The 19,884-nt window shown below is 30.1% G+C and overlaps 2 protein-coding genes across 8 annotated transcripts in view; one reads left to right on the plus strand and one right to left on the minus strand.

Moving 5' to 3' along the window:
• Positions 1-19,884, minus strand: part of LOC129216019 (uncharacterized) — a 236,245-nt gene that overhangs the window by 39,975 nt on the left and 176,386 nt on the right. The window lies entirely within an intron of this gene.
• The window catches only part of LOC129216020 (caspase activity and apoptosis inhibitor 1-like), a 486,970-nt gene continuing 479,765 nt past the window's right edge, over positions 12,680-19,884 (plus strand). For all 7 annotated transcript variants that reach the window (XM_054850158.1, XM_054850159.1, XM_054850161.1 and 4 more), the window contains exon 1: positions 12,680-12,904. The gene's annotated coding sequence lies outside the window, so the exon portion shown is untranslated. The remainder of the gene's footprint in view (positions 12,905-19,884) is intronic.

Below are 19,884 nucleotides of genomic sequence, written 5' to 3' on the forward strand. Positions count from 1 at the left end.
AATAATTCAGGTTAGTTCATGTTTCCAAATAATATATGAAATTAAATTTACTACCACCATCACAAGCTGCTTTTATTTTATTCCTTTAAATATTATTGATTACTTACCTTTAATTAACAATCGAAATCTTTTCTTCTACGAACCATTACTTTCAACAGAAAAATAAATAAATAAATAAAAACCTAAAAACAACATAAAATTCAATTTAGATTTTCGCAGTTCCATAAAATTTACATTTTATGCGAGGAGTAGAAACTCAACTTTTAATTTATTGAATTATTGGCGTTGGAAAAAAGTAGCATTTTAAAAATATATATAATCTGAAATATTTGAAATACATTTAGTATTTTGAACCCCTATCTCTCTGTTTATTGTTCCCTTGCTCAAAATTCCGTCTCCCCTTAGAACAGCAACACCATTTGCCTCTTAAAACATGTTTTATCTCGCCTTCTTTAACTTAATATTGACCAGTCTCTGTAATTAAAATTATACTTCTTTGTTCAACAAAATCACGAGCATTAAAAAGAGAGCAATGATTTTTGATTTTGATTTCTTATTTTATCAGAAGAGCAACAATTTTTTAATTCTCATTTTGTGTCAACTCCATAGGAAATTCACAAAACTTTGTTTCAAAGTTTCATAAAAATCATGTTCTAAAACCTCTTTAAAAAAAAAACTTTCTTAAATAAAGAAGTATTTATTTTTAATATTTATAAAAATGTTGTTTAGGGGAGAGTAGGAAGGTATGAGACGACGCGAAGGGAGAAATGGAACATTGGGAAGTTTGATTTTACATACCGAAATAAAATGTGAAAAATTATTTCTAGATTGTGCAAAAGATGTAGCAAATTATCTTACACATTTCATTTTTCGCTAATAGTACTCAAACTTTTTCTTTCAGTAACTATAGCTAAATCATCCTCTAATCGCAGCCTGGCTTTTCAGACATCCTTTGAAAAACTGAGAGCCACCAGGTTGAAATGCTCTCCATTTTGAAGATCAATGAATTAAGAATTCCATACATTTCATTCTTAAACATTTTTTTAAAATAAAAAAGATCACTTAGTTGTTAAAATACTTAGCACTTTCGTGTTAAATTTTAAAGATTTCGACTCTTTTAAAAGTGTAAATATTAAATAATATTAAAAAACCAATATGTGATAGTTGTAGGTTCAATGTTATACATATTTCAATAAAATATTCGAATTTATTTCCTATATTATTTCGATACCTAAACTAACATGAACTTTTTGTTATGTAGAAGCCACCAATAAATAGATAATAGTTAAAAAATATACTTGGCACAGACAAACAATGGTCGTCTTCAGAGGTTTACAGTAGAACCTCGATTAATCGAAGTGAAGAGACCGTACCACCTTCATCAAATCAAAAATTTTGGATACAAGAGAGCTATTATAAATGGCAGTTAGGAGACAGCAAAAGCTTTCACTGCATTGAAAAACCTACACATTTTCGGAATAGATACACAATGTGATGTTTTTCATTAATAGGTATGATTCAAAGTTTCTTCGTTCAGACAAAAAGGTTATTTGATATATTTCTACGTTCCTTTAGTACCAGTCATTTTATCAATTGAAAACCAATATCAAACATAATAAGCCTTAAAAATCTAACAGAATTTTATGTTAAGAAAGATAAACATTATTAAAGAGTAACAATATCGTCTAGTCTGAAAACGATTTCACTACATTGAAATTTTCAGTCAAAACTTTTTTACAATAAATGAGTTTTTACATTTAAGAAAAAAATGTTTCTTATGTAAAACAGTAGTTTGGGATAAAGTTCAACAGCTTAAACTCTTGCTTGGAAATAAATAAAAAGATTGCGAAATTATGGCTTTAGTAGGGTTTTGATTTCAAACAAAATTACGAGACGAACCACTTATAGCTCATCTATTGCATTCAAATGTTTTGCATAATATCCTACCATTGTTAACATTACTTTAAAGAAATCAGTACAGGTAGCTTATGAAACAATGTGCGTGTTTCTCTGACTTTTAACTGAATTTAAAGCTGCAACAAGACAAAAAGAAGAATGCAGAGCTTTTGTACATAAGAAATTTCGTTGATAGTTTTGCATTTAAGCCGAGATCCAACGAGCTCAAACATATATTAATGATAATTGCTAATTATATTACGTAGAATTCCTCAGAGGTAATTTTGAAAGACACTTTATGTTTCGAACCAAATACGCAGGAAGACGGAAAATTCTGAGAAGCATGAAGGACGCAAAGTACTAACTACTAACTTAAGTTAAAAGTAATTCGAGAACATAATGCGAATTTTTGGTACGACTGTTGATTTGATAACAAGTCAATCAGTTAATGTGTCCTTAAAGCTGCTTTTTTCAGACAAAAATCAACGGCTAAAGCATTTTAATAAGACATATAAAAATTATTTGCAAGATGAAACTTTTTTTTTTTTTGAACATTATAAGTACGATTTGGTGAGTTGCTTGTATCAAATTAATTATTTTGCATTAAAAAAAGAAAAAGAAACTAAAACATTAGCAAAATAATTAACGATTGAGCAATAACTCATAATATAATTACAAATATCTATATATATAAATGGCTACTTCTGTATGTAAGGATGTCCGGGGAAAACTTCGAAACTACTGTACCGAATTTAACCATTTTTTCACCACAGATAGCTACATTATCAAAAAGCAACATAGGATATAATTTATTTCTAAAAAACTTGAAAAAATTATGATGGAAAACAGTAAATTTCATGTAATTTCCCCTTTGAATGATTAAATATAAAACCCATAGTTACAAAAATTCTATGTCTTGCAACAGCAATATTAAAAGCAATCATAATGAAAATTTTGAATCAAGGCTTCTCCGGAAGCAAACATGAATTTAAAGTCATTTAAATATTTGTAAAATTTACTTTTTGCACATTCAGGGAAACAAAGTAGTGAGCTGCCTTTTTTTTTTTTGGTATGTGTGTACTATTTAATTAAATAAATAAAGCGCACGGTATTTTTAGTGATCTTTGTTTTTGTTAGTTCATATTTTGGAAATTCTTCAAATCTTTATATGCTTAAATGTTGTGCTTTGGTTTCTAACTGAATACTATTTCGTTATTCATACTTATTGCTATTTTACTTTTATGGGTAAGGAAGAAGCTGGATTTTTCATCTTGTCAAAGCGGTGTGTTTTGAGTTATTTCAGTTATTAAAAATAAAAAAATAAAAATAATAATAAAAAATAACGAATGAAAGTACCGATTGTTTCTCACAAATATTACTGACCCAGGCAACGCCGGGTATTTTTGCTAGTACTTTCATAAGAAAAAATATTTAGGCGAATAAACATAATCATTGAAATATTTGAATTTTAAATTGTATATAATTAATATACTACATACACATTTGTTCAATTAGGTAAAAAAAATACACTATGGGTTAAGTTGTTGTTTATTTGGTTACAGTGGCCGAGATTTTTTAACAGGATTCTTGATTATACTTTGCTTTACCATTTTTAAACCCTAATTTATTAGTTATTTTGTGCCATTTGCTTCTTTTTTTAAGTCATAAAATGATACAATAGAGAATTTTTCCTGTAGAGATGCGTTGTTATGTGTTTTTTTTTTTGTTTGTTTTAAAACATTCATTACGGTTTTTAATCCCTTAATATAAGAAATTTTTCACCGCTTTTTTTATCCTCGCGATAGAAAAAAATCTCATTTACACCCAATGTAAAAAACATTGTGTTGTAAAAACAATTTTGAATAATGTCACTTTGATAAGACTTTTTTTTTGTGGTAACCCGTTAGCTTATGTGTATAACTATCCCATCAACTTTTATAAAGATAAATATTTCAGATTATTATGAAGTCATAAAAACAAACATAAACATTACAAAGGGCAATTCCATCGTAACACACTAACAATCATAAAAAAGAAACTGGCGTTGCTGCTTTGAAAAATCTACAAATATTCATTTAAACAGTGTTCATACATTGCATATAATGACAGGAATGAGGTAAAAGTAATTATTTTCGGCAAAATATTTAATATAATAACTTATAAACAACAAAAATCGATTCAAGAGAAAAACACAAACCATCATTGTTGTGACATATCTTTATGTTTATGCCTATTGCTTACAAAATAACCGTTAAATATTTACAAAATCAATACATTTAAAGAAAAAGGAGTTGCGAAATAATCGTCTCACAAAACTTGTTTAGTGCCATATAGTAAATATAATATGAAGGAAACTTGTATACATAATAGACTATAGTTTGATCCATAACAGAAAAAACGACTAATTAACTGCCCCAATTGCAATATGTACAACTTCTTAAATTTCAAGTCCCTATGTTGAAATAAAACGGATATAGTTTGTTCACCACAAAGCAGCAATGCTCAACCTACAACACATGGGCTGCATGCAGTTCGCTAAGTTTTTCAATCCAGTCGAAAAAAGGTAATATTAGCTTGAAATTGCTCAAAAGCACTCAAAAGAACAAGACAAAATTAATAAGAATACATATCTGTCTCTTTAAATACCAATTTCTTATTAACAGAACAGAAATAAATTAATTTTCTAATATTCGCCTGTTTTGCAGTTACATCATTCCACTATCTCAAAAAAGCCAAATGAGGCTCTCACTACTGAATACATTTACTTTTGGATACGCTGTCGCCATGCTTTAAACTTTTGTACATTTTTTAATTACTGTGATCAAAATTTCAATTACACATTCACTAATATTTTAAACTTTTGTATCCTAAAATATTATAAACGGGGAATAAGGAAAACATTTGTATTTTACTTGCATGAATGTAGTTAAAATTACTTGTTATTTTTTTTCAAGTCAGTGAATTTTTTTAAAATATATAATAGTTTATTAACGAAAAACTAACAAAAAAGTAAATAATTAAACACTACTTACTTTCAGAGCATAAAATCTGTACTTGCATTTTGAAAAAACAGTTTCTTTATTAAATTAAGACATGCACATCGAACTTTCTCCGCATTTCATGAATTTTTGTTTAAACTCACTAAACTTTATTTCATATGTTTTTATCGCATTTTCAAAACATATGTTTACATTTACTAAGCATGTTTTTTTTTTGGTATTAATTGACTCTTTATTCATTTTTACTTTACATTAGGTCCCAATATATAAACTCGAGTCCCTATTTTTAAATTTTTGCATTAATTTTTCTTTATTTGCATTTTATTTTACTAAATTAATAGATGAGTGTTTTTTCTAATAAACAAACATTAGTATAACAAGACCCCCACAGCAACAAAAATACGTCTTACTACTTGAGTACTATGCATCCGTTTTACCATCTAATTCTGCTAAGATCCATACCTAGTATAGCCCATTAGAACTAAACCGCACTAATTACATGAAGACATTGCCCACCAAATAGCAGCACACATTACAAAAGCATGAAATAGTACACCGGTGGCGGTGATGCGCCGCACGAGGCCTGTAAAACAAGCATAGCAGTAATGCAGCGTTGATCCAGTAGGAAAGAAAACTTGTAGGGAAAATAAATCGGCACGGATGATCTCCAGTGCTATGGTAAAATCCGAAGTATAGTTAAAAATTGAAGATTGTAAATGCATCTTAGTCGCATTGTGACTCACTTTATCAAATGCTATGATAATTTACTCATCATATACGCTCCTGATTCTAGATAAAGAGTTAGGAATAAATTACAAAATCCTGCAACAAGCAAAACCATCTAATCACCAACAATTTACAGAAAAATCTATGAACTTTGATACTTTATTACGATATGTAAAAACTTTAGCAGTTTCGGTTTCTAACATACATTCTTTTATGTAGAGAGTTTCGCTTTTTGATTTTTAATACAGGCATTTTCGCTCAAAACCAGTTCGATGTGGCGCAATCGTAAATTTATAACTTCTGTTCCATTTATAGTAATGTTTTGCAAAATGTGTCATGGGCAGGCGAATTTTTAAATATTCAACGCAAGTGTTATTCTTTAAAAACTTTGACTTCAAAATTTTAAAATCAGGTAAATCATTTTAAAGTTGCCTCTGATTTTAGTTAAAATGATCGAAGTAGTAAAAAAAACATTTTTATACCTTTCACACACATTCCAGTAAAACATTTCTTCAACTTCTTTTTTTAATGACGGGAAGAAAAAAAAATGCATTACTGTTAATGTTTCTATGAGTTTCTAAAAATAATTTAACGCAATGAAAAATTTTGAAACTTGTGCTTCTACTAATCTATACTAATACTATAAAGAGAGAGAGAGAGGATTTTTTATTGTTCATATGTTCGAGGTAATCTCCGGAACTACTGCACCTATTTGAAAAATTCCTTCACTTTATGAAAGGTGCACACTTACTTAGTGACATAGGTTATAAATTATGCATGTATGCATTTATACTATTTTTTTAAACTAATAAATTCTTATCGCTACCAGTTTATATTTCATACTGTTTTGATCTTATACACGTAAAAACCTACTCCAACTGAAAAAAAAATGTCTTGCATTAAGTCCTCTTCGAGCGGCATGCTGAGGGTTGGAAAAATGAGATAGAAAAAAGAATTAACGTTGTCAGCTTGAGAATTATTAAAAGCTCTATATGAATGTGAGGCCGTGTTTCTAGAAGCTTCAATTTAGCACATATTACGGGATTTCTTTTACCGTATTATAGTCACACTAGCGACACGTCCCGACTTTGTTTATAATAAAGCATGCAGTTCGCGAAAATCGTTTGTTTCTACTGTTCATTTATGTATAAATTAAAGATATGCTTTTGTACCATTTGCTAAAAATAAATAAACTACATGAATCGTGCTTCAATCATTTGTTTACACCTTTGTAAAATAACTTGCACTGTTCAAAAAAAAAAAAAATTCATCATAGAAATAAATGTAAACAAATAATAATTTTCAAATTTCAATGCCATTCAAAAAAATTAACGCTACCAGTCTTGTCAACGCTGAGTGAGTCAAATATGAAAGGTAAATGTGTTTACCAAAAAGAAATGGAAAGTTATACTATATTACTATTTGACGTAAAACACTACCACTTTATTCAAATACAAAATCTTAAACAGCATAAAAGATAATATTTTCTGTCTCCACGTGCGATTTTTAACAAAGGACTTGCTCAAGATTTTCAAACAAGAAAGTGTTTCAAACATACATTTGCATCATCAATCCATGTTATATTTAGATAAATAACATTGTAATCGGACGTACGCATAAAAGCTTCAAAGTAAGAAGATTAAGATGGTTTCTATTTTAGGTGTTTTCCATATGCGCAATGAATTTGTACGGTAGCTGTAGAAACGTGACTTTTGGTTTATCATTGTAAGATTTAGATAAGTGATGCTACGACATTAGACGAAAGTCCTTTCAACTTAACTAAAAAAAAAAAAAAGAAAAACATTCAAAATTCAGCGAACTTATCGTGACATTTTGAGTCTTATTTCGATCATACTCGGTTTAAAAGATTGCACTTGAAAGAAGTGATGAACTTACGCGTGAACAAAGAATATATGTGGTAGCTGTAAATTGTTATTTTGATTTTATGATTATGACTGTCATAATTTAGGAGGACACCAGACTAAAGTCTTATAAAGTTGCTCTAAAAACTTACAGCTCAGTGATATTAATGAATTTCACGTTAATTGATTTTTATATATATTTTTAAATTCATTTATTTATTTTTATTGTGGCGAAACGTAGTCTAATAGATTGTGCTTGAAAAAATTAAGATTTTTTTTTCATTTACTTATTTTACTTCACAATAAGATATATAGTTTTTTTTTTAGTTTCTTAATTCTAAATTTTCCTTTTAGAGATTAAAATTTATATGCAATGACGATGGAAATCGAATACTATTCTCTAATTTTATTCAAATTATTAGGATAAATATATTTTTAATCATCTAATCGAAATGCCAGGTTTTTTTTTTCTTTCTTTCTTTTTTTTTTTTTATGAAAGCAAAGGAAAAGTGGGAAATGTATGGAAATTTATATGTAATAGGTTATAGTATGTGATAAAATAAGTAATACAAACTGGTCGCGTACAGATTTTGGTGAAAATAAATGTAATTAATAAAGTAAAATTAAAAAAATAATAATAAATAAGTAACTTATGATCTAAGCACTATGGACGTAATTGTAATTAGTTTAAATTACAGATAAAATATTTTTTACATAATATTTGTTAGTTTTTAACATTAACTGTTAGTTTTATCGAAATGTGGATACTTTTGACTTAAGCGAACGTAACAGATCATCTCATAAAATCTTTTGAATTCTACATTAATTTGGTGACCCACTGTTTGTTCTCATTCACAACAAAATCGATATAAATCATCTATTTTGTGAGTCATTTTCCTTCAACTTACTACCAGTTAATGCTAACGTTTTAATTGTTCCTACGAAGAGGAATAAACGCCACACTACGATGCAACTAATTTATCAATGATCGAAAATATTAAATCAAACAACGTCAAATTGAATTTGATGCGTTTCTATAGATCACAAATGAAACGCTAATTTGAACACTGAATTCCTAATCAAAATCAAACAATGAAACATTCGAAATGAAATTAATACACACATATGAAACAAACTTTAAGTTAGTTGCTTTAATTAATCTACCTTCAAATTGTTCAAAAGTACTCACAGATTGATTGAAATTTTATTTAATGCATACCTTCATTTTAATATAATATATTTATTTAAAGCGCTACTCATTATTTCCCAAAGGAATTTCTAATTACTAAAATTAAGTTTGCTGAGATTATTATCGATGAAGCACCTGAATCCTTCTATTTATATATTTATCTACGTATACCAAATATGAAACGCGATTAAAAGCTATTTAAACACTAATCCTCTCTCAGATGATGTCAAACTTGATAGTTGAATCAATTGCACACAGTTCCTCAAAATGAAGAGAAAAACGTGGAATACATAGGGGGCCAAATTAGTGGTCGCACTGGTGACATGGAAAAAAAAGCGATAAAAAATCATCTGCCAATAACTGCATCCCCTCAGAATTTAAATAAATGACTTAAAAGGGCACAGTACGCACTGTTAAAAAAAGTTAAACTGTTAGAAAAAAACTCACGAAAATCAAGATGCAGCCTAAATAAAGAGTTTATTAAAAATAAGTAACTTACATTAATTAATGTACTTAGACTTATCAACTTCAACATTAAAAAATATATATCTTTTAGCACTTTGAGTAAAGAAAGTAACAACTATTGCAAAAAAAAATATGCCAGTAATGATATTGATACTACTGGTCAGAAGACACATTGTTTCGAATAATGTTTTGAACCTTCTTTTTTCTTTTGACACTCGAGTTTAGACTCTTGGTCTTACTACTGTAGTAAACTAAAATTACAGCAGTAAACGTAGTAACCAAAAACCAATAATAAAATCGAAGCACTAATATTACCAGAAGGTGCAGACACTTGTTTCGGGTTTACAAGGAACCCCTTTTTCAATCAAAAAAAAAAAAAAACACGTTAGCTTTTTTTATGTAAAGTCATTCGAGAAAAGATGACGCTTTTCTTGGATGACTTTACATTAGTGCTAACTCTATTCTGTTCTTTCATTCAGAAAACGTTGTAATCATGTTCTTGTATGGATAAAATTTCTGGAGAACATTGAACCACTTTGTGGTGAACAGGCTTGTGGTTCACTAATGTCTCGGTAAAACTAGTTTCTATAGAATTAATAAAATAAACTCTGAAGCATACTTTCCTCAAAATGAGGTTTACGTTTTTCTCAAATTTTAGACTCAACGAAATTGGATCCTTGTTATCATTATTATTTTTTTTTTAATTAGGTTCATTTTTAAACTGCTTTGATAAACAGGGAAGTATGATTATTCTGAATTCCAGCCCCGAAACAACGATAGCTCGGAAGTGAAAGGGAGAAAACTTACTTCAATGAAATATGTACATAGTATAGTTTGCTTGGGTTTTCAATTTACTGAAAAAGTATCACTTTTTTTTGTGTGTGTCTGGGGGGGGGGGGAACTGATAACTAAATATTTTCGAGTTCAATTAAGATCTCTTTTTGATCTTTCGTACGCTTCATTTATTTATGTTTTATATTTTTCTATCGAATTTTAATGTGTACTGCAAAATTAATCAAACTGTTAACCATTCCAGTTCTTTTAAAAATGAAGTTTCAGTTACGCATGAGCAATAACGATCTCTCTGTTATAGTCAAGAGCTAAATTTCGGACAGTTACAAAAGTAGAAACATGGCTGACAGACATAACCCTGAGTTCTTCTAGACAGATGGAAAAAATATGGTTTCCTTTTTTTTTTAATATTACAAAGGAAGAAAAAGCTATTGCACATGCAATAAAAATTAAAACATCCTTTACATACATCAGTTGTTGAATGTGTCTCTAACATATGTTTTATCAATAACAAAATTAAAAGGGCAAGGTTTTACATCGTTATTTATTTTAAATTAACATTATTGCTTTCAATTTATCCATGTGTTCAATAAATGTATAATCTGTTCAATTAAATTTAATTATGAGAAAGATACATTTTTTATCCCTCTCCGTGCCCCGCCCCCTCTCCAACGAAAAATAAACAAGCACCATACCTGTTCGTCTCATTTTAAAAATCTTTCTATGTTTCAATACTGGACTCATTCGAAAATCAGTCTGACTTCAACTTTAAATATGTTTAAGCAGAATTTTTTAAATTAAAAACAATAGAATTATTGAACAAGTTGATAAGTACACAAACATAAATATTTATAAATTGTCCGCAAAGTTGAAAACATAATAAGAGAACTGATTCTAGCTAAGAAGCACTTCAGCTTCTTCGAATAGAAATTTTAGAGTTATCACAGCCACTTTAAAATACCTTTATAGTTCAATTACTTTTCATAATATAATAATAACTTTCTTCAATCAAAAATTGTCCATTGAGCTCATGTATGTACATAATATATCTATACACTTTCAGAAATTTATGTATGATGAAATTAAATCCCCATATTAGACACATGTTTCAAGCAAACATAAAAGAGTGTTTCTTCAATTGTCTAAAGGTTTATCAATCAATAAAAAAAATCAATTAATAATGAACAAAGTCAAAAAAAATCGGAGGTAAGTGTTAAGAATAATATGAATGACTGAAGTAAAAAATAAAAGCCATAACCATATTAAACGCTGCCCACTCCCAACACACTACTTTCAAACCTTCGCTCACTTCAAAACAAGAAGGAAAAACTAAGTTGATTAAGATGAAGTAAAGAATTTTACTAAGAGAAAGCAGAGTTAAACATTTTCAGAAGTAAACTAAATTGAGAGAGTAATTTTTAAAGATGTACTAAATAATGATTTAAGTAGAAAGTAAACTAAATAAATATTACTAAATAAAAACTGAAAAATAAATTTAGTTTAAAATATTTCACCTTTAATATTATACATATTAATTTTGTATAATTTATAGTCCAATAAACAGTTATTTTTAAAAAATAACATTAACAAAATTAAAGTGAAAAAAAAGAAAGAGAACTTAATATAGATTTAAAAAAATTAATTAGGAACATAAAGTACTTTGTTGTATTAAATGTATTTAGAAAGGGCTAAATTTCTAATGCATGACATCATAAAATATTTTCAAAAATTGATTTTAAAAAATAAATAAAATAAAGAAAGAAAAATAATTGAGGTGATTATTTTTCACTAACACTCCTCTAAAATCTTTGCAAAATTGGAATGATTTTCCAATTTGAAATTTCAAACCAAGCGTTTAAGTTCTTAATATAGTGTGGATTAAAAGGCTACGCTTAGTTGTTGAATCTAAATTTAAATTAAATATTATAAGTAATTACGTAATGATTATGAATATTTCATCAAAAAAATTACTTACAGGGTGCTAAATCCACATCATGGAGTGCAAATCAGGCAGGCACGAAATGTAATCACATTTTTCAAAAATTAAAACTAACTTTAATTACTCGTACGAATTGAAGTTTCGATGCATTTCATAAAATAAATGCTTGTGCAGTTAAGAAAAAAATTACCCGCATTTTTCGAAAAAGAGCAAAAATACCCCAGCGATCAGTGTATAGCTGATCGATAAGATTGGAAAGGAAATCGCCAGGCTAGCATTTAAAAACATCGCTCTCTTCTATCTTTTTCTCTCTACCTTTAAAAGTATGTTTTCCTTGCGATTTCTACTAACAACTTGGGCGGGCGATGTGAATTACCGATTCGTGGAGACAGTCTGGCGCGCCGCCAATCAACGCTTTAAAATTTCACCACGCAATTTTTGAAAATTTTGCCACGAGCCGCTATTCGATGGAAGTTGATTCAGAGCCATAGCACAGGGATAAACGACAACCCGCCCGCACAGCGTTCGGCTACAACGCATCAATACAAACGCAAGCCAGTTTTCTTCTCTCTCTCCCTCCACTACTCTTCTATCGCCCAGCGTCTCTCCGCCGGGAGAGATGCTTCTTTCCTTTTAAATCGTGACGTAAACAGTAAACAAACGCCCACAAACCGGCTTTTTCGCGGCGGCGTGATCTCCGACGGTTTTTTGTCAAATCAAAGTGCATAAAATAAAATTTAAATGTTTTAAAAGGTAAGATCAATCGGGAGCAACTTACGCGACACCCTCACAGCAGGAACCCTCCAGCAGCCATTTTGGATTGCGAGCCGCTGCGACCACAATCCCTTGCGTGTGAATTAAAAAAGATGGCGGGTTGTAGTGAAGCACGTAGAGCATGTGTTGTATGCTCATGAGTATTATTTAGCGTTGTATACAGTGTTCCCTGTATTGTTAGTTGTCGAGTATAGAAGGGGAATTATTCACACTTAATGAATATAAATTAATTCTTGAAATGCTGCTAAGTTGATAGTAGTAGGTGAGTACAAATCTTATTGTTTATATCGAGCAGCATCATGTCAGAAATTTCTTATCTGTCATTCGTGTTATTTCATGTAACATTACTGTTAATCTTTGAATAAGTTTAAGTTTTTCACTTGACTCGAAATGTTGTTCGATAGTTATGATTAAATCTCGAATGCGTAAATATTTTAAATAAATAAAAAACAATTTTTTTTACTTACCGGCACGGTTTCACGAGTATGTATTAAGTTTATGAATTCAATTTCATTGCTAATATAATTATTTCATACCACTTACATGCTTCGAAAACAGCTATTGTATATTTATTATAACCTATGCGCATTATATGCAGTTGCTTTCTTATAATTTATGTATGATTTTCCTTGTTATTGTTCACCATGATATATACAAAACCGAGTTTATATCGATTTAAAAGTCAAATAAACTTCTAGAATGAAAACTGAGGGGTGTGTAAATCGACCTTACGTCATTTTAAACGAAATTTTTTCTAGGTCCATGCTTATGTAGCATGTAAACAATGTTAATTGTGTTATGTTATACAAAGCACATAATGTAAACAAAGCGGAATGAGCATCCTTAGTTTCAACTAAGAAAGCTTTATTGATAAATAATTGTTTAATAATGCTGAGTAATATGATATTAAAGCATCACATACATAATAAATGAATAATTGAGCAGCATGTAACTATCAGATAATGTGGTTATTATGTGACCAATATGAATATCAATTCAACTCATATTGTTTACATTCTGACACAAAAAGAGATGACCAGCAACAGACTCTAGATCTTTTTTCATTCATATTCTAAAATATATCTCACGATTACAAATAATTATCCCCTAAAAATAGCACACACATATCATAAAATAGTTTGTATCATGTACAACTAAGTATTTGACCATAATTTGTTTACTTCTAGAAAGCAATTTTTTGATGGATCGTCTGCAATGAATAATAGCATATTTTGATTTTTCTGACACTCTAACTAGGTTTTTTTAAAATCTAAATATAGTCCCAAAGCGTCTGTATAAAACCCTCTAAAAAGTCATTGCTGATTCGAAGAAGGAATGACTCTCGGCGAAAACTCGAATTACTGTAGGTTAAATTTTTTATCGAGTCCTGTCCCCTTTGCCTTCAGTTTCTATGTTGATTATTCTCGAAATCTTGTTCTTTACTTCTTTTAACTTGGAAGTTTTTCCACAGAAGACTCGAAATTGGATAATGAATAGGTACAAAATACACAAAGTGAAAATTTGTTTCTTCTTCTCGAACGCTTTTTGCACGATCGACCCCGAAAGCCAGAGGACTCCCATTAACACAGTAAGCGATTAAAGAGCAATATCTCTGAAAATGAATTATGCTTATTTTATTTTGTTGCTTATGTACTTTTCGAGCAAAATGTAAGCAAAAACTCTTCATGTTTTTTGTGCTTAATTCTGAACTGCATTTTTCTTAAAATTCAACTATTTGCTGAAAAAAAGAATTTTTTTTAAATTTTTGGAAATATTGCAGATTTTCTCAAGAATCTGATAGGTATAACCCCGTTTCTGCTATCAGGACGAACTGTATACAAAAGTAGTTTAATGAAACTGTGCCTATTATATAGTTGGGGCAAATCTAACCTGGCTGTGTTATAATTTGGATTTGCGTAGCCTTCTGCCCGCAATGCTGGTTGAAAAAGTTCTAGAAATGACTATTAAGGGAGTCAAAGTAGAAGAATGCAACAAATAACTCTGACTTATTAAAATTTAATGAAATCATCGAAGTTTGCGGCAATATTTCTAGGGAGGAATTTTGTACAAAACATGGAAGAAAATGATGAAAGTGCTACTGAGGAAAAAATATTACTGATTCCAAGCTCTATAACACATACTTTTGAAGCACCGTAAGAGCACTTATTTTCTGAAAATGAAAATGTTAGTAATTTAGCGAGTTGAAAGTTTTGTGAATTTTATCTGTATAAATAGAATCTGTACATTTAAAATACCTGTGTGATAAAATCTCTCGAGATGCTTAAGTTTTTGCTGTATTGCAGCGGCTTGACAAAATAGGTTCCTTTACAGTTGTTTAGTGGTGTAGGAATGGACACTACAGTTCTCTAAAATGCATCTAAACAGCTTGCGGAGTTACACTTTTGTATTAATTACAAAAAAAAAAAACTTCGTGAAGCATTGCTGCATTGTGATGTAAGGATGGCAATGCATCACAATGTAGAAATTCTTACATTGCTTAGTCCTAATAACTGCAATTGGATTTTGGAAAAATGCTCATTATTCATTTTATGGTAAATAATGTTTATTTCAATTCATTTTTCTTACGATGCAAACTAAAGTTGTTTTAAAATTGTGACCAGTTGGTAATATATATTCAAGTTTTTTGCCGCCATTTGTTTGTCAGCAACTTGATGACGAATCTTCTAGTTTTTGTCGACAGAAATACGTGCTGAACCCAACTTGACTTGATGCTTGGAAATCATGTTACAATGAATACCAATATGACAAGATACAGGGGTCGAAGTAGTCCTATATATCCTATATTTCCAAAAAAAAAACATCAAAATTATCCTATATTTCCTATATTTTTCAAAAATGTCTTATATTTTCTATATTCCCTTTTTTTACCCTATATATCTTTTAAAAAGAACAGTAAATAAACTTTCTGACATTGGATTTTTCGCTGAAAGTACGTGCCCGAAAGAATTTCAAATTAAAAAACCCAACTGACTAAATCCTGCAACAGGCATCTTCTCTCATTGGCTACAGCAATGTGACATCACTCTCTAGTTGGTGGAGTTTCGGGAACTAAGTCTGAAGTGTTGGTTTTAGAATTTTGCGTTTGGGGGGGGGGGCAACAGCCGTTTGTTTTGTTTTCCATCATGGGGGTTTTTCGTTTTTGTTGGTATAGGGGCCTTGGTGGCCGTGTGGTCGCTAACTTGCTTTGTAAGCAGAGTTCGATTCCCGTTTGTAGCCATTAGTGTTCTTTTATTCCTATGTAATGTACATCTTTCATGTGTATTGTCCTGGAAATAAAATATGGAAAAAGGTTGTGGATTATTAGCGGTAAAATCTTCTCCGCTGAGAATAGCTATATACCCCAATGTGTGTTACCATAAATCAAATCGTTGGTATATTTTTGTGTTCAGTGCATTTTCTAATTGGAATTTTCTAATATTCTTTTTGCAATCTTTTCTTTTTGTAAAACTTTGGGATCATTGAATGTTAGTTCCTTATGACGTTAAAACGTAGTTTGTTGTATTAAGTGGAATTATAATGGCGAAATTGCATTGCTTAACACTATTTCGTGTGGAGTGGTTGAACCAGGAGGACATTAATTGTACAACTTTTGGTGCATGTGCACTAAAGGAAAAGATGATTTTACCGCTTTTTGCCATTTTTGCAACTGTTTGTCATTTTGCAACCATTTGAGGCAGCATGCTAAAACATTCAAGCATAAAGAAAACTCTGAAAAATGTCAGGAGGATCCTCCTCAAGCTCTGTTTATTCTTAATAGAAGTGGTAAAAGGTTCAGTTTAGATATAAAATCAAATAATAGTGGAATTTGTACTTGGGTCATGAGTGAGGAAGAAAAATAAAAATCAGCTTTGTTCAAATTTTGTTCAGTTATTTAGTCTATAAAGTACACTTTTTTCAAAAATTATTCTTTCAACTACAGGAAAGTCATTTGAGATGTAAGTTATAATTTTGTTTGAGGTTTTTTTTATTTGAAACAAAAACATTGATAAAAATAACTAAATAATATATGATATGTATTATTTCTTTTTTCATAGCAAAATTATTCATATAATGTGTCCTATATTTTTTGTGGAAAATGTCCTATATGTAACAAGTTGGTCACTTCTACCCCTGCAAGATATGTTTCAACAAAAGAAATTTTTAGTCCTGATTTTATTTGCACATTACCTTACTTGAATTCCGTTACAACAAAATTCTCGTTACAATGAAGAAAATCTGTGGTCCTTTCAAGTTTGTTGTAATGGATTTTCCTTTTATTAAGCGAATTTTGTGTTTTGTTTTGAAAGGAACTGATCGGAAACATTGTCGATATTTTAGTCATGAATCTCTGTAATATTCTTTCCTGTATCGGCTTGCAATAAAGTAGGGGTGTAAGTATTTTAAATGTTCTATTCGAAGCACTTTTATTATTATTATTTTTTTCCTTTTCTCACTGTTAAACTTCGGATTTTCAGATACGAACAAAAGCATGAAATTTCATCAAGTTTAAAAGTGGTATCTCTTAAGTATTAAAAGCTGTCAAGGCACGGGATTTTTGCTTGTTATTCACTGTCAAATGGCAGCAGTTAAATAAAAACAAATCAGCAGTAAAAAATTTCGGAATGTTAGATTTGATTAGGCTTGTACTAGTTCATGTTTTTTCAACCTTTACTTAACCTTTTAATGGAGCTGCAAAATACTATCATTTGAAACGCTGAAAAAGGAGCTTGTGGATGGACTGAAACCTCGGTTCAATCGGGTGAAATGGGATCAAAAAGAAATACTATTTCAGAAATTGACAGCTGACAGAAAGCCTAACTGAATCCAAAATTAGATTTAATCATCACTAAATGCAATTTAAATAATTGCGCTCTCTTGCCTATGGACAATTATAAGAGCAATATCTCAAAAGATCCAAAACTAGCACGTTTTGTTTTGTGCTGGAAAGAATTCGAAATCGTACTTTATAAGCCAATTTTCCGTGCTCATATCCCTCAGAACTTCAACATGCTGTTCGAGATTCATAAACATAATCTTTGACAGTGTTGTTTCCTAGAGTTCCTACATAGAAGCTACGCTTCGGAGTCTCGCAATACGCGACCCTCCACTCATTGGTCGAAGCCTCCAGTTTACCCTCGCAGGCGATAAAAAATTTTCGCCCGTAGACTTAACATGGAGCATCCAAGAAGCTATCTAAAATATGCAGAATCCGATGAAATACAGGACTTAACGAGTCTTTTGCTGTTAGTTATCGATATATGGATGGTTAATCTATATGTATGTGCAATTTTTCCTGGAAAAATCCCTTTATTTATTTTTAAATCTTATTTTTTTTGTTTCATTAGTGAGGTATCCATACTGTTATAATTATTTTTTTGCTCAATATCCTTATACATCCTGCTTATTTAGGTGCTATACGATATCAATGCATTCATTTAGTCATTATTACTTAATTATACCACTATAAACAGTCTGCTGTTTTAAATTTTGCTTTTATACTCGTTTTGGTGTAGGCTTAGCTTGGCAAGCTTTGAAATGCATTTGGTGACAGCAACGCTAGCCAAGGTTTTGCTGCGTGCAAAGAGGGTTTAAATTTAGATTTTGTTACTTTCTTATGAATATGAATAGCTATCAAGTGAAAGTGACTAGACATTCTGAATTGTAGCTTTAGATGTGTGATTGTTATAAGTATCAATAATTGAATCGAGAAATATAGACGCATCGCATAATTTGTAGTTATTTAAGAAACAGTTAATTGATTTGAACTATTTTATAGAAATGTCATGCATAAATCACTTAATTTTCATACCTGTTCAAAGGGTATTGAATTATATTCTGTGAGACTTTTAATTTTATTAGAATTAATATAATGAATTGTTTTGCTATAAGGTCAGATGTAAGGCAGTATTTTTTTTTCTGTTTGTTTCCTGCAATTTGAAATGAAGTCCCTTTGAATTGGCTTCAAGAAACCACAAGACAAGGGGCTTTTGTCAGATAGCTTTTCATCCAAGGGCTGTCTTATTTTTCCTTCAAAAATGCGTTTCTTGAAACCCCGAAACATGGGTATGCTATGCAATAATCTGGATTTTTTTTTTTTTTTTTTGAATTATTGTTATTTTTTAGTTTTACTTTTTCTACTCGAAGGTATTTATTCAACTTTAAAACTACCTTATTTAACGTTTCCTAAGACTTAAGGAACGTAATTCTTCCTTATTATTCATAATTCCGGAAATGAATTATTGCAACATCTGCAAATTGTATTCTGCATTCTTTCTTTTTCTTTTTTTCAATGAAGAAAGAAGTCTTTAAATTTTTTAAAATAGTGTCACCTCAATTAGTAAAAAAAAAGAACAGGAAGAATGAAATTAGCGATTACGCACCAATCTTGCACGCACTTAGCCACAAAGCAACCCCTCTTGGTAAAGTCGTTCTTCATATTGCGCGACTCTGAAACAAAGCTTCTATATAGGGACTCTATTGTTTCCAACCCAGATCATACACACGACCAACTGATAAAATAAGTGTGAGTGACATTTTTACTCCAAAATAATTAGAATTCGTTAACAGCCAGTAAGCATTTGAGAAATATTATATGCATGAATATGCACAACTACAGTCGCGTGCAAAAGTTTAAGACCAGTAGTCATTTTCCTGTATTTTAACAGATTGCATCATTTTCATGTGTGATTTCGTCAACTCATGCGTTGATTGCATCTGACACTTTCTACTGCTATAAATAAGCGTGGATGTCTGTTTATCAGTAGTTAGTTATCAGATTTTGCATAGTGTTGTATTTTGTAATGGGTAAAAAAATCTTCACTTTTACTGTAGAAAAACGGGCGAAAAAAGTGGCCCTGCATGAAGTTGGATTTTCTGAGTCTAAACTAAGAGCTTGAGAATAAATGTCAGCAAGTTAGCTGTCAATCAAAATTTTGATACTGAGACAATAAACTGAAATTTTTATTAGTTAATTCATTAATATATGTAGAAAAATAAATGAAAAAAAAAAGAGTGAATGAATAACAAAGTAGGCAAATGAATGAATAAATCAGTGAATTACTAAATGGAGAAATGTAAATGAATACGTGAGTGATTTAGTAAATGAATGAGCAAGTAAACAAAATAAACTATTTTACTTTGTCCCTTCCACTTTGCCCCGCATGTACTTGATTGAGTGTAGAAAATATTTAAAATACAAATAAGCTTAATATTAACTAAATAAATAGGGGGACCCGGGGTAAA

This window comes from Uloborus diversus, chromosome 2 (assembly GCF_026930045.1).
Source record: "Uloborus diversus isolate 005 chromosome 2, Udiv.v.3.1, whole genome shotgun sequence".
In the NCBI taxonomy this organism is placed as follows: Eukaryota; Metazoa; Arthropoda; class Arachnida; order Araneae; family Uloboridae; genus Uloborus; species Uloborus diversus.